Consider the following 13,594-nt stretch of genomic DNA (forward strand, 5'->3'; position numbering starts at 1 on the left):
ACACAGGGGACCAGAAATGAAACAGGAGACCAGAAATAATCATGGATGAAACGTCTGTACTAACAGGTTATTCCCAGGAAAGTCCGTACCTGTTTCTTATTCACAGGTCGAGGCCAATTCTGGATTGCAGCGACCTTCTTCTCTTGTGGTTTGATCAACACTCACCCTATGGAATAGCCCAGATACTTTTCTTCACTTACCCCCAGCGTGCATTTCTTTGGGTTCGCCGTGAGTCCTGCTTGCCGAAGGGCATAGAGGAATGCTGTTAATTGGATTAGGTGCTCCTCCCACGTGTGGCTGTGGATTATCACATTGTCCAGGTAGGCTGCAGCATAGGATTGATGTGGGCGCCGAATGCGGTCTATCAGCCTTTGAAACGTGGCGGGGCTCCATGAAGTCCAAAGGGCAGTCACACATATTGGAACAGACCGTCTGGAGTGGAGAATGACGTCTTCTCACGAGCTGCAGGGGTCAGAGGAACCTGCCAATATCCCTTGGTTAGGTCAAGTGTACTGATGAACCGGGCATTTCCCAGTCTTTCTATCATCTCATCTATTCTCTGCATGGGATAAGCATCAAATTCCGAAATGGCATTCAACTTACTGAAGTCATTACAGAATCGTCCTGTACCATCTGGTTTCGACACCAGGACTATCGGGCTGGACCACGCACTGTGTGACTCTTCAATGACATCCAGCTCCAACATCTTCCCCACTTCTTGTTTTATTGCCGCTCACTTCGCCTCTGGCGCCCGGTAAGGTTTTTGATGGACCCTTATCCCCGGAGGCTTGATGATGTCATGCTGGATGTGATAGGTGTGTCCTGGTAAGGAAGAAAACACATCTTTATTTTCCATAACCAACTCACGTAACTCTTGGGTCTGGGACGGCGATACATCTCCAAGGGTAATCTCTTCCAGCAGGTTCTCGGAAGAAGAGGAAGTGGCCGAAAGTACTGAAGTCTGTATCTTTGTCCACCCCCCCCCAGCCCCTCGCCACCCCACACCCCACAGTGCTTCTTGACTTACTCACTTTTTTAACAGGTTAATATGATACACCTGTTCTGGCTTACTTCTCCCTGGCAGATGGATGAGGTAGTTCACATGCCCCAATTTCTGCAGCACCATGTAGAGACCCCACCATGTGGCCAGGTATTTACATTCCGTTGTGGGTACTAACACAATAACCCGATCCCCTGGGCCAAACTCTCGGTGTTGAGCGGGACGGTTATACACTCGACTCTGGGCTTCTTGGGCCTGCTGTAAATGTTCCTTCACAATGGACATTACATCTAACAATCCCCTGGGCCTGTGGGACAACAATAGCTCAAATGGGGAAAAACCAGTAGGATACCAGGGGTACCTCTCTTATAGCAAACATCAAAAACGGCAGCAGCTGGTCCCAGTTTCGCCCATGCCGCTTCATGGTCCGTCTAAGCATGGATTTCAGGGTTCTTTTGAATCTCTCGACTAGGCCGTCTGTCTGGGGGTGATATACAGACGTGCGCAGTTGTTTGATTTTAAGCAATTTACATAAATCTTTCATCACCTTGGACATGAACACTGTACCTTGGTCCGTCAGTATATCTCGGGGTAAACCTACCCTGGAATACATCTGTAGCAGCTCTCTGGCGATTCTCTTGGTGTTGGCACTACGCAGGGGAATAGCCTCGAGATACCTGGTGGCATAATCCACTACGACCAGTATACGTTGAAAACCTTTTTCCGACTTTGGTAAGGGTCCAATTAAATCCATAGCAATTCTATCGAATGGAGTGTCTATCACTGGCAACAGGATTAAGGGATTTCGTAAATCAGGGGAGGGGTGAGGTTCTCTGACTGTCAGGACACCCCTGACAATACCTTACCACATCTGTATATACCCCTGGCCAGAAGAAGCGTTTTAACACCCGTTCTTGTCTTTTTTCTCTCCGTAAATGTTCTCCCAACAAGTGGCTATAGGCCAGTTTCAGCACTGTCCGCCGAAACAGGGTTGGAGCCAACAGCTGCTCCACTGTGACATCATTGGACTTCGTGACCTGGTATAAGAGATTGTTTCTCATGGAAAAATGGGGAAAGGTGAGTACATGAGCAGGAGTTACAGGTTCACCATCTACAGTGAGGGAAAAAAGTATTTGATCCCCTGCTGATTTTGTAAGTTTGCCCACTGACAAAGAAATTATCAGTCTATAATTTTAATGGTAGGTTTATTTGAACAGTGAGAGACAGAATAACAACAAAAAAATCCAGAAAAACGCATGTCAAAAATGTTATAAATTGATTGGCATTTGAATGAGGGAAATAAGTATTTGACCCCCTCTCAATCAGAAAGATTTCTGGCTCCCAGGTGTCTTTCATACAGGTAACGAGCTGAGATTAGGAGCACACTCTTAAAGGGAGTGCTCCTAATCTCAGTTTGTTACCTATATAAAAGACACCTGTCCACAGAAGCAATCAATCAATCAGTTTCCAAACTCTCCACCATGGCCAAGACCAAAGAGCTCTCCAAGAATGTCAGGGACAAGATTGTAGACCTACACAAGGCTGGAATGGGCTACAAGACCATCGCCAAGCAGCTTGGTGAGAAGGTGACAACAGTTGGTGCGATTATTCGCAAATGGAAGAAACACAAAAGATCTGTCAATCTCCCTCGGCCTGGGGCTCCATGCAAGATCTCACCTCATGGAGTTGCAATGATCATGAGAACGTTGAGGAATCAGCCCAGAACTACACGGGAGGATCTTGTCAATGATCTCAAGGCATCTGTGACCATAGTCACCAAGAAAACAATTGGTAACACACTACGCCGTGAAGGACTGAAATCCTGCAGCGTCCGCAAGGTCCCCCTGCTCAAGAAAGCACATATACAGGGCTGTCTGAAGTTTGCCAATGAACATCTGAATGATTCAGAGGAGAACTGGGTGAAAGTGTTGTGGTCAGATGAGACCAAAATGGAGCTCTTTGGCATCAACTCAACTCGCCGTGTTTGGAGGAGGAGGAATGCTGCATATGACCCCAAGAACACTATCCCCACCGTCAAACATGGAGGTGGAAACATTATGCTTTGGGGGTGTTTTTCTGCTAAGGGGACAGGACAACTTCACCGCATCAAAGGGACTATGGACGGGGCCATGTACCGTCAAATCTTGGGTGAGAACCTCCTTCCCTCAGCCAGGGCATTGAAAATGGGTCGTGGATGGGTATTCCAGCATGACAATGACTCAAAACACACGGCCAAGGCAACAAAGGAGTGGCTCAAGAAGAAGCACATCAAGGTCCTGGAGTGGCCTAGCCAGTCTCCAGACCTTAATCCCATAGAACATCTGTGGAGGGAGCTAAAGGTTTGAGTTGCCAAACGTCAGCCTCGAAACCTTAATGACTTGGAGAAGATCTGCAAAGAGGAGTGGAACAAAATCCCTCCTGAGATGTGTACAAACCTGGTGGCCAACTACAAGAAACGTCTGACCTCTGTGATTGCCAACAAGGGTTTTGCCACCAAGTACTAAGTCATGTTTTGCAGAGGGGTCAAATACTTATTTCCCTCATTAAAATGCAAATCAATTTATAACATGCGTTTTTCTGGATTTTTTTGTTGTTATTCTGTCTCTCACTGTTCAAATAAACCTACCATTAAAATTATAGACTGATCATGTCTTTGTCAGTGGGCAAATGTACAAAATCAGCAGGGGATCAAATACCTTTTTCCCTCACTGTATGACCTTGACATTCTGTCTGGCGTTCTGTAGTGTGGAGTCTTCCAGCTGAGCCGTACCAAACCTTCCCCTATACTGTGTTAACTCAGGAGGAAAGATCTCATTGGCATAAGAATTTCCAGGCCCCTCGCCTCCTGTTCCTCCTCTTCCACCATTTCTGGCCCGTTTATCCCCACTGGGTTTCCTGCCTCTTCGTTGTTTCCTTCCCCTTCTTCTCCCAGGAGAACTCGAGTGTCAGCTGCGGGAGTTGGGCAGGTTAAGTACCAACTTGTTAATTTTCCTTTCATAGGTATGGGAGTTATTTGGTAGCGGTTTCATTTTATTTTCACTGGAAAATGTAAAATGTAAATGCTACCTGGCATGCCCTATTACTGGCACCGCCAACTCCTTTGTCCTGTAGTCCTTTCCACAATTCTTTAACATATGGACAGTCGCGACCCAGTAGCACGGGATATGGTTCTCAATCAACCCTAGGTTACCTCTGAACCGCCCTCTGGTGGTGTTAATCTCTACATCTGCGGTTGGGTAAGTTCTGGTGTCCCCGTGTACACAGGTGATGTCCAAGGTTGGAGCGGTAGTCCTCTGTTGCTGGGTTAATAGTGAAGGCATGATGAGGGAGACCATGTTCCCGGAGTCTAGAAGAGCATCAACTTCTTTCCCTTGGACCTGTACCCGACTGAGGTGCGGTGGGTGGTGGTGGGCTTGGATATGGGCAGAAATGACATGGCAGTGGTGTTTATTGGAAATGTCAACCTGCATGGGTTCCTCCTTCTTAGGACAGTTCCATGCGATGTGTCCTATTTCGCCACACTGGTAGCACTCCTGGATGTCGGTATCCACCCCTCTATTCCAGGCTGACAACCTTCTTTAACTCGTTAGGTAAGGCCCAGATGTAGTGGTCAATCACTATTCTTTCCACGATGTCCCCAGTACTGAGGGTTACGTGCTCTAGCCATATCTTTGCTAGGTGGTCCAGGTCAAACATGACCTGGGTGCCTTCTCTGGTTGATATGTCCAAGTGTGGAACCGCTGTGCCCTCAAAGAGACAGTGACTCCCAACCGTGCTAATATTTCCTTCTTCAGTGTGTCATAGTCATTGGCTTCCTTTGCTTCCAGTTCAGACCACGCCTGTCTTGCATCCCCACAAAGAAACCAGTATTCCTGCCCATTTTATCTGTGGCCATGCCTCTCATTCTGCCGTTCGCTCAAATGTCTTGAGAAAAGCCTCAACGTCATCATCCTGCATCATTTTCTGCAGATACCGAGTGGCCATGAAGGGTAGACCAGCGGTCTGTTGAGCCATTTTCACCGCAGTGATTTCAACAGTTAACTTTTGCATGTCCATATTTGTCTGCAGTTGACCCTTCCTTTGTTCCTCCAATATCAAGTGATAGGTTTCCGTTTGCTACCGAGTGGCTTCTTGTTGCAGGTTATTGGAAGTGACTAAATACTTCAACAGATCTTCCATGGTTGTCTGTCCTTAAACAACCCCCCAAAGAATTGGTGTGGCTGTATGTGTATCCTCACTGCCTTGCCCGCATTCTCCACAAATGTGGCAGTTTCGGCGCCAAGAGCTTTGTAAGGCAGGGTTTACACATACAAACACACACCACCAGTCCAAGTGAAGGGTTCAACCGGTCTATTACTATCAGGTTTCGGCAGCGTTCCTGATATACCAAACTCAAAATAGACAGAGTAAACACTTTGTCACCAGTGGACGGTCCTCCAATCTTGGTCTTTGGGGGTTCAATCCGTGTTGAAATCATACGTTTCTTTCTTCCGTTAATCCTCCTTCTCCACCGTACGTTCTGTCTCCCCAATAACCTTCTACTCCTTCACCTACTGGGGTCAAAAAAAAGACAAAGAAAGAAAACCCAGGGCGTGGTTAAGTAGAGGCCCTGATTGGTTTCACCTGTCTGCAGTTTGGCTCTGATTACAACTGGAGAGGTGTGGCTGTTCTGCTGCAGTCTAGAAGTGTTCCCCTGAGCTGTCAATGGTCCTGCCTCTGGGGAATACTTCACATTGCTGTCCGTGGACCTAGCAGCCAGAAAACAAAGAAACCTCGCAGGCACATACCGTCCCTCCACCACAACAACCCCTGAAACTGCTACAGTAACTACAGGTTGTTTTCCCCACAGGCGGGCGGAGCCGCAACATTCTATCTAATACCGACTGGGACTATATTGATTTGACTGGTTGTATGCTTATACACATAATTGTTTTAATGAGTAAGCAAATAAAGTCCCTCTCTCCAGGTCCCCTCCGTTTTTTTCATCCCCAGTATGGCTGTGGGACCAATAGCAGGCAGACTACTGGGCATTGCCATGGAACAGATTACGTTAAACCACCATGATTGGGTCATCTTCAAGGGCTGTTGCTCTCCAGGGGAGGACTCTATCACCCCAGGGTTGTATGCCATGGTGGTGGCTGCTGCATGTTTGGGTAAGGAGATCACTAGATGGCCAAGCTGGGAGGGACAACAGTGTTGAGGTTAGGGATAGGTGTATGGTTGGGGTTAGTAGGGATGTGCATCATTCCCTTTCAAGACGATTCAATATTTATCTAGATACATGGACTCCGAAACAATACAGGAAGTATAAGTTTTAGTTTGAAACGATTCGGGTCGATTCGGTTTGATTAGAGGAACGAATGGATGTGATTCAGTTCAATGCAATGCGATTCAATGCACTAACATTTGTTGATGCACTAACACATGATGCACCCTAGGCGGTCGGACCCTCCCTTGGTAGTGCTCAGCAGGGTATGAGTGTAAGGAAGGTGGAGGGGATGGTAGCAGACACAGGGTTCCTTGTGGTGGTCTCACAGGAATCTCAGAGACTAGTAGGCTTTGTGCTGAGGAGGGTCCTTGTTGTATCTCTAGGTGATGGTGGTGGAGGGGGGGGATGTGTGAGATGCAGAAACAACTATCTCATTATTTTTCTTTCTCACAGTAACCATTCTCTCTGCTACTCACCCGTTGTCTGTCTGCCTGTCTCTCTCTGTCTGTCTCTCTCTCCATCTCTCTCCTCCTTCTCTCTCTGTGTCTATGTTTGCTTTGTGTGTTTGCCAATCAGTTCCACATGTGATGTGTGTGTTTGCCAATGGACAGGTTTGACAATGAGGTGTGTGGCAATGTTGTGAGCAATGTTGGACTGTGTGGCTGATCTGTATTTGCTAACGTGTGTCTGTTAATGTGTAATCTTCAGATATGTGTGTCCGTGAGGCCCATTACAAATTACAAATCAGTATGTGTTTGCATATCGCTGTGTGTAGATACTTTAGTTTTATGCATCTATGACGAAATCCTCCCCACTTTCTCTACATCCGTCTTCCCCTCGTTCCCCCCTCAGTCCCCCCTCCCTCTCCTTCCCCTTTTAGACAACGCTCGTAAGCGACAGGAGGGGGTGGTCAGTGCCTCATTTAGTGTTCTTCACAGAACACGTGCCCCCCTCCACCCCAGGCCCCCTGATGTCAAACTGAGGGGTAAGGTCCCACACACACAAACACACAGAGAATATGTTATATAATGTTATGTTTATATTATACTATGTTATATTTGTATATGTATAGGCATCCTGGACCTTAGTCCCTTCACTGTGACAGGCCATAGCCCCATGGAGATACAGTGGCTTGCGAAAGTATTCACCCTTCTTGGCATTTTTCCTATTTTGTTGCCTTACAACCTGGAATTAAAATAGATTTTTTGGGGGGGGTTGTATCATTTGATTTACACGACATGCCTACCACTTTGAAGATGCAAAATCTTTTTATTGTGAAACAAACAAGAAATAAGACAAAAAAAACTTTTGCAACAATTACAGCGGCAAGTCTCTTGGGGTATGTCTCTACAAGCTTGGCACATCTAGCCACTGGGATTTTTTCAAGGTAAAACTTCAAGTTGGATGGGTTCCGCTGGTGTACAGCAATCTTTAAGTCATACCACAGATTCTCAATTGGATTGAGGTCTGTGCTTTGACTAAGCCATTCCAAGACATTTAAATGTTTCCCCTTAAACCACTCAAGTGTTGCTTTAGCAGTATGCTTAGGGTCATTGTCCTGCTGGAAGGTGAACCTCCGTCCCAATCTCAAATCTCTGGAAGACTGAAACAGGTTTACCTTAAGAATTTCCCTGTTTGGAGAGGTCCTTGGTCTTCATGGTGCTGCTGGAAGGTGAACCTCCATCCCAATCTCAAATCTCTGGAAGACTGAAACAGGTTTACCTTAAGAATTTCCCTGTTTGGAGAGGTCCTTGGTCTTCATGGTGCCGCTTGCTTGGTGGTGCCCCTTGCTTAGTGGTGTTGCAGACTCTGGGGCCTTTCAGAACAAGGTGTATATATACTGAGATCACGTGACAGATCATGTGACACTTAGATTGCACACAGGTGGAATTTATTTAACCACTTATGTGACTTCTGAAGGTAATTGGTTGCACCAGATCTTATATAGGGGCTTCATAGCAAAGGGGGTGAATACATATGCACGCACCACTTTTACGTTATTTATTTTATAGAATTATTTGAAACAAGTGATTTTTTTCATTTCACCTCACCAATTTGGACTATTTTGTGTATGTCCACAAAATGAAATGAAATTCAAATAAAAATCAATTTAAATTACAGGTTGTAGTGCAACAAAATAGGGATAAATACTTTTGCAAGACACTGTAGCTGTGGATCTTCAGGAAGCTGGGACTCAGGCAGTTTCTGGTCACATATAACGGGTGAGTAGGGGAGAGGGTGTGTGTGTTTGTCAGGGTCAGGGTTGGGGTCAAACCCATTTAAATTAACTCAATTCAGGAAGTAAGCGGAAAGTCTAATGTACATTTTTCTCAATGCTTCTCTATGAGTAAAAGTGTGCATTTGAACTTTAGTTTGGACTGAACTGAGATGGATTGACCCCAACACTGGTGTGTTTTCTGTAGCAAGTTTGGTTTGAAAGAGGCTAAAGGGGAGAGAGCAAAATGGAGTACAGCTTGAGGGCAAGGAGTGTTGTTTCTCAGAACCTCAGATAACTGAGTAGAATGATGTTCTGTAATCACCAAAACATTATATTCTATTGTCTTTACAACAATGAAGATTCCAGGAAAGATTCCTTGTGTAAATACACTGAGTACACAGAAACATCTGAGTGTGACAGAGCACAGAATAACTGATGAATTTACGAACGCTCAACACCCGTTGAATATAAGGAAAATGCTACCGAAGTTCTATCAACACATTCCCTGTAGTCCTCGCGCAGCAAAAACGCACAACCATTGTTACTCCCCCTTCCGGGATGGCTACAAGGCCCTCCATCACCCTTCATTTGGCAAATCAGATCACAACTCAATTTTACTCCTCCCTTCCTATAAGCAGAAACTCAAACAGGAATTACCCATGCTAAGGTATTTTCAGTGCTGGTTTGACCAATCGGAATCCATGCTTCAAGATAGTTTTGATCACGCGGACTGGGATATGTTCCGGGTAGCCTCTGAGAATAACATTGACGTATACACAGACACGGTGACTGAGTTCATCAGGAAGTGCATAGGGGATGTTGTTCCCACTGTGACTATTAAAACCTACCCAAATCAAAAACTGTGGATAGATGGCAGCATTCGCGCAAAACTGAAAGTGCGAACCACCACATTTAACCACGGCAAGGTGACTGGGATTATGGTAGAATACAAACAGTGTAGTTATTCCCTCTGTAAGTCAAACAAACAGGCAAAACGTCCGTACAGAGACAAAGTGGAGTTGCAATTCAACAGCTCAGACACGAGACATATGTGGCAGGGCCTACAAACAATCACAGATTACAAAGGGAAAACCAGCCACTTCGCGGACACTGACGTCTTGCTCCTAGACAAGCTAAACACCTTCTTCGCCCGCTTTGAGGATAACACAGTGCCACCGATGCGGCCTGCTCCCAAGGACTGTGGGCTCTTGTTCGCCGTGGCCAACGTGAGTAAGACATTTAAGCGTGTTAACCCTCGCAAGGCTGCCGGCTCAGACAGCATCCCTAGCTGCGTCCTCAGAGCATGCGCAGACCAGCTGGCTGGAGTGTTTACGGACATATTCAATCTCTCCCTATCCCTGTCTGCTGTCCCCACTTGCTTCAATATGTCCACCATTGTTCCTGTACCCAAGAAAGCAAAGGTAACTGAATTAAATGACTATCGCCCCGTAGCACTCACTTCTGTCATCATGAAGTACTTTGAGAGGCTAGATAAGGATCATATTACCTCTACCTTACCTGACACCCTAGACCCACTTCAATTTGCATACCGCCCAAGAGATCCACAGGTGATGCAATCGCCATCGCACTGCACACTACCCTATCCCATCTGGACTAGAGGAATACCTATTTAAGAATGCTGTTCATTGACTATAGCTCAGCCTTCAACACCATAGTACCCTCTAAGCTCATCATTAAGCTCGGGCCCTGGGTCTGAACCCCGCCCATATGCAACTGGAGCCCAGACTTCCTGACGGGCCGCCCCCAGGTGGTGAAGGTAGGAAACAACACCTCCAGTTCGCTGATCCTCAACACAGGGGCCCCACAAGGGTGTGTGCTCAGCCCCCTCCTGTACTCCCTGTTCACCCATGACTGCGTGGCCAAGCACCCCTCCAACTCAATCATCAAGTTTGCAGGCGACACAACAGTACTAGGCCTGATTACCAACAATGATGAGACAGCCTACAGGAAGGAGGTAAGGGCCCTGGCAGAGTGGTGCCAGGTAAATAACCTCTCCCTCAATGTCAACAAAACGAAGGGGCTGATCGTGGACTTCAGGAAACAGCAGAGGAAGCACGCCCCTATCCACATCGACGGGACCGCAGTGGAGAAGGTGAAAAGCTTAAAGTTCCTCAGCATACACATCACTGACAATCTGAAATGGTCCACCCACACAGACAGGAGGCTGAAGAAATTCGGCTCCTAAGACCCTCACAAACTTTAACAGATGCACAATTGAGAGCATCCTTTCAGGCTGTTTCACCGCCTGGTACGACAACTGCACCGTACGCAACCGCAGGGCTCTCCAGAGGGTGGTGCGGTCTGCCAAACGCATCACCGGGGGCACACTGCCTGCCCTCCAGGACACCTACAGCACTCGATGTCACATAAAGGTCAAAATGATCATCAAGAACATCAACCACCCAAGCCACGGCCTGTTCACCCCGTTATCATGGAGAAGGCTAGGTCAGTACAGGTGCATCAAAGCTGGGTCCGAGAGTCTGAAAAACCTTCTATCTCAAGGTCATCAGACTGTTAAATAGCCATCACTAGCCGGCTTCCACCCAGTTACTCAACCCTGCACCTTAGAGGCTGCTGCCTTATATACATAGACATAGAATCACTGGTCACTTTAATAATTGAACACTAGTCACTTTAATAATGTTTATATACTGCTTTACTAATTTCATATGTATATACTGTATTCTATTCTACTGTATTTTAGTCAATGCCACTCCGACATTGCCCGTCCTAATATTTATATATTTCTTAATTCCATAATTTTACTTTAGATTTGTGTGTATTGTTGTGAATTGTTAGATACTACTGCACTGGAACACAACCATTTCGCTACACCCACAATAACTTCTGCTAAATATGTTTATGTGACCAATCAAATTTGATTTGATTTGATATGGCCGGTGTCAGTAAACGTCGGAAAAAAGCGTAATTAAATTGTTGCCAGCAGCACAGTTACAGTCATCAACGATCTGGATAACATGAAAACAGCCTGACCAGCTCTCCTAGGGTGAGTAAAATGGTCAGAGTGAGGTGTTCTCTCATTTGTGTCTGGAAGTAGCTAGCAAGCTAGCCAACGTTAGCCAGTTAGCTTGGGTGCTTGACCGCAGTTGTGAGTTGTGTGCGCACTGAACGCTCCGAGAGCGAAACACTCTGAATTTTCGGACAATCTGACAACGCTCTGAATTTACAAACGCCCAGAGTGCACTCTTGCACTCCAGATTGAATTTACGAACACACCCATAGACTGACCAGGTGAATCCAGTTAAAAGCTATGATCCCTTGTTGATGTCACCTGTTAAATCCACTTCAATCAGAGTAGATGAAGGGGAGGAGACAGGTTAAAGAAGGATTTTGAAGCATTGAGACATGGATTGTGTATATGTGCCATTCAGAGGGTGAATGGGCAAGACAAATATTAAAGTTATTAAAGTGCTGGGGTATGGTAGCAGGGGCATCGGTTTGAGTATATCAAGAACTGCAACGCTGCTGTGTTTTTCAAGCTCAACAGTTTCCTGTGTGTATCAAGAATGGTCCACCACCCAAGGGACATCCAGCCAACTTTACACAACTGTGGGAGGCATAGGAGTCAACATGAGCTAGCATCCCTGTGGAATGCTTTTGACACCTTGTAGTCCATGCCCCGACGAATTGAGGCTGTTCTGAGGGCAAAAGGGGGTGCAACTCAATATTAGGAAGGTGTTTGTTTGTCTCTCTCAGAACATCAATACATACAGTTAGGGAATAGAATAGAAAAGGCAAAGTGTGTGTGCGGGTGTGTGTATGTGTGCGCGTCTGTGTATCTGTGCGTATGCGTGTCCATGTGTGTTTGTGTGTGTGTGTGCGTGTGTGGGTATACATCCTCATCTCCATTTCCAGACAGAGAATGAGTGACAGTGAACATCTGACTCTGCCAGATTGTGTGCATCTCTCCTCCACTAGAGAATAAAAAACAAACAAGCCTTCGTCCCCCTCTCCTCTACTCCCTCCATCCCTCCATCCTAAACAACATCATGGCCTGATTAGCAGAGAGGGTGGAGTCTGTCAACAGAATAACATAATCTTCACTACACACACACACTCAGTATTGTACAGCTAACCTTGTGGGGACACACAATTCAGTCCCATTCAAAATCCTATTTTCCCTAACCCCTAAACCTAACCCTAGCTCCTAACCCTTAATGTAATTCTAAACCTAACCCTGACACTAATTCTAACCTTAACCCTAAACCCCCTAGAAATAGCATTTGACCTTGTGGGTACTAACAAAATAGTTAAACACACACACACACACACACACACACACATATACACACAGAGAGAGATTTAAACCCGGAGACCTTGTATGGTGATGTCAGTGTGTATTGTTTGGTTGTCTGGTAGGTTGGCTCTTGTTGATTTGAATACAAAACCAGACCTTTGAATTGGATACAAGTTTCCTCTCTTTCATAAAGATCTCTTTCTCTCTCTCTTATGTGCAATTTAAAACTCTCTCTCTCTTTCCCTCTCTCTTTCCCTCTCTCTTTCTCCTCTCTCTTTCTCTCCTTTCACTATCTCCTCTCTCTCACTCTCTCTCAATTTAATTGAAGAATGCTGTATTGGTATGAAATTGTAAACATCTGCTTAAACATCACTCACTGTAAACATTGTTCTCATTGTTCATCTGTAATGGTAAATTATCTCTCTCTCTTTATCGCCCCCTTCTTTCTTTTCCCCCTCTCTTTATCTCTCCCTTTCTCTCTCTCTCTCTCTCTCTCTCTCTCTCTCTCTCTCTCTCTCTCTCTCTCTCTCTCTCTCTCTCTCTCTCTCTCTCTCTCTCTCTCTCTCTCTCTCTCTCTCTCTCTCTCTCTCTCTCTCCCTCCACCTCTCTCATCCCTCTCTCTCAGGAGGTTATTGGGAATCATCACTAAGAAGGACTCCATCCTCTTCAACTGACCTCCTCTCCTACTTCCATATCTCTGTCTTGCTTTCCTAATAAAAGTTGGGACTCAAGGGAGGGAAGGAGAGTGTGTGGAAAAAGAAGTGGCTACAGACTGAACACGTCATAATGGCAAATCATGAAGGAATATTCATGATGCATTGATACCACTGACACAGACAGGATGGGAAAAGGAGGGGAAAGAGAGAAGTAGGGAAGAGGAGAGGAGGG

At 45.9% G+C, this 13,594-nt stretch overlaps 1 pseudogene; it reads left to right on the top strand.

Annotated features, from left to right (window-relative positions):
• LOC121572453 overlaps window positions 1–13,380 on the top strand; it is a 35,825-nt pseudogene extending 22,445 nt beyond the window's left edge.
• Window positions 13,381–13,594: the final 214 nt, after the last annotated feature.

This window comes from Coregonus clupeaformis, chromosome 8 (assembly GCF_020615455.1).
Source record: "Coregonus clupeaformis isolate EN_2021a chromosome 8, ASM2061545v1, whole genome shotgun sequence".
NCBI classification, from domain to species: Eukaryota; Metazoa; Chordata; class Actinopteri; order Salmoniformes; family Salmonidae; genus Coregonus; species Coregonus clupeaformis.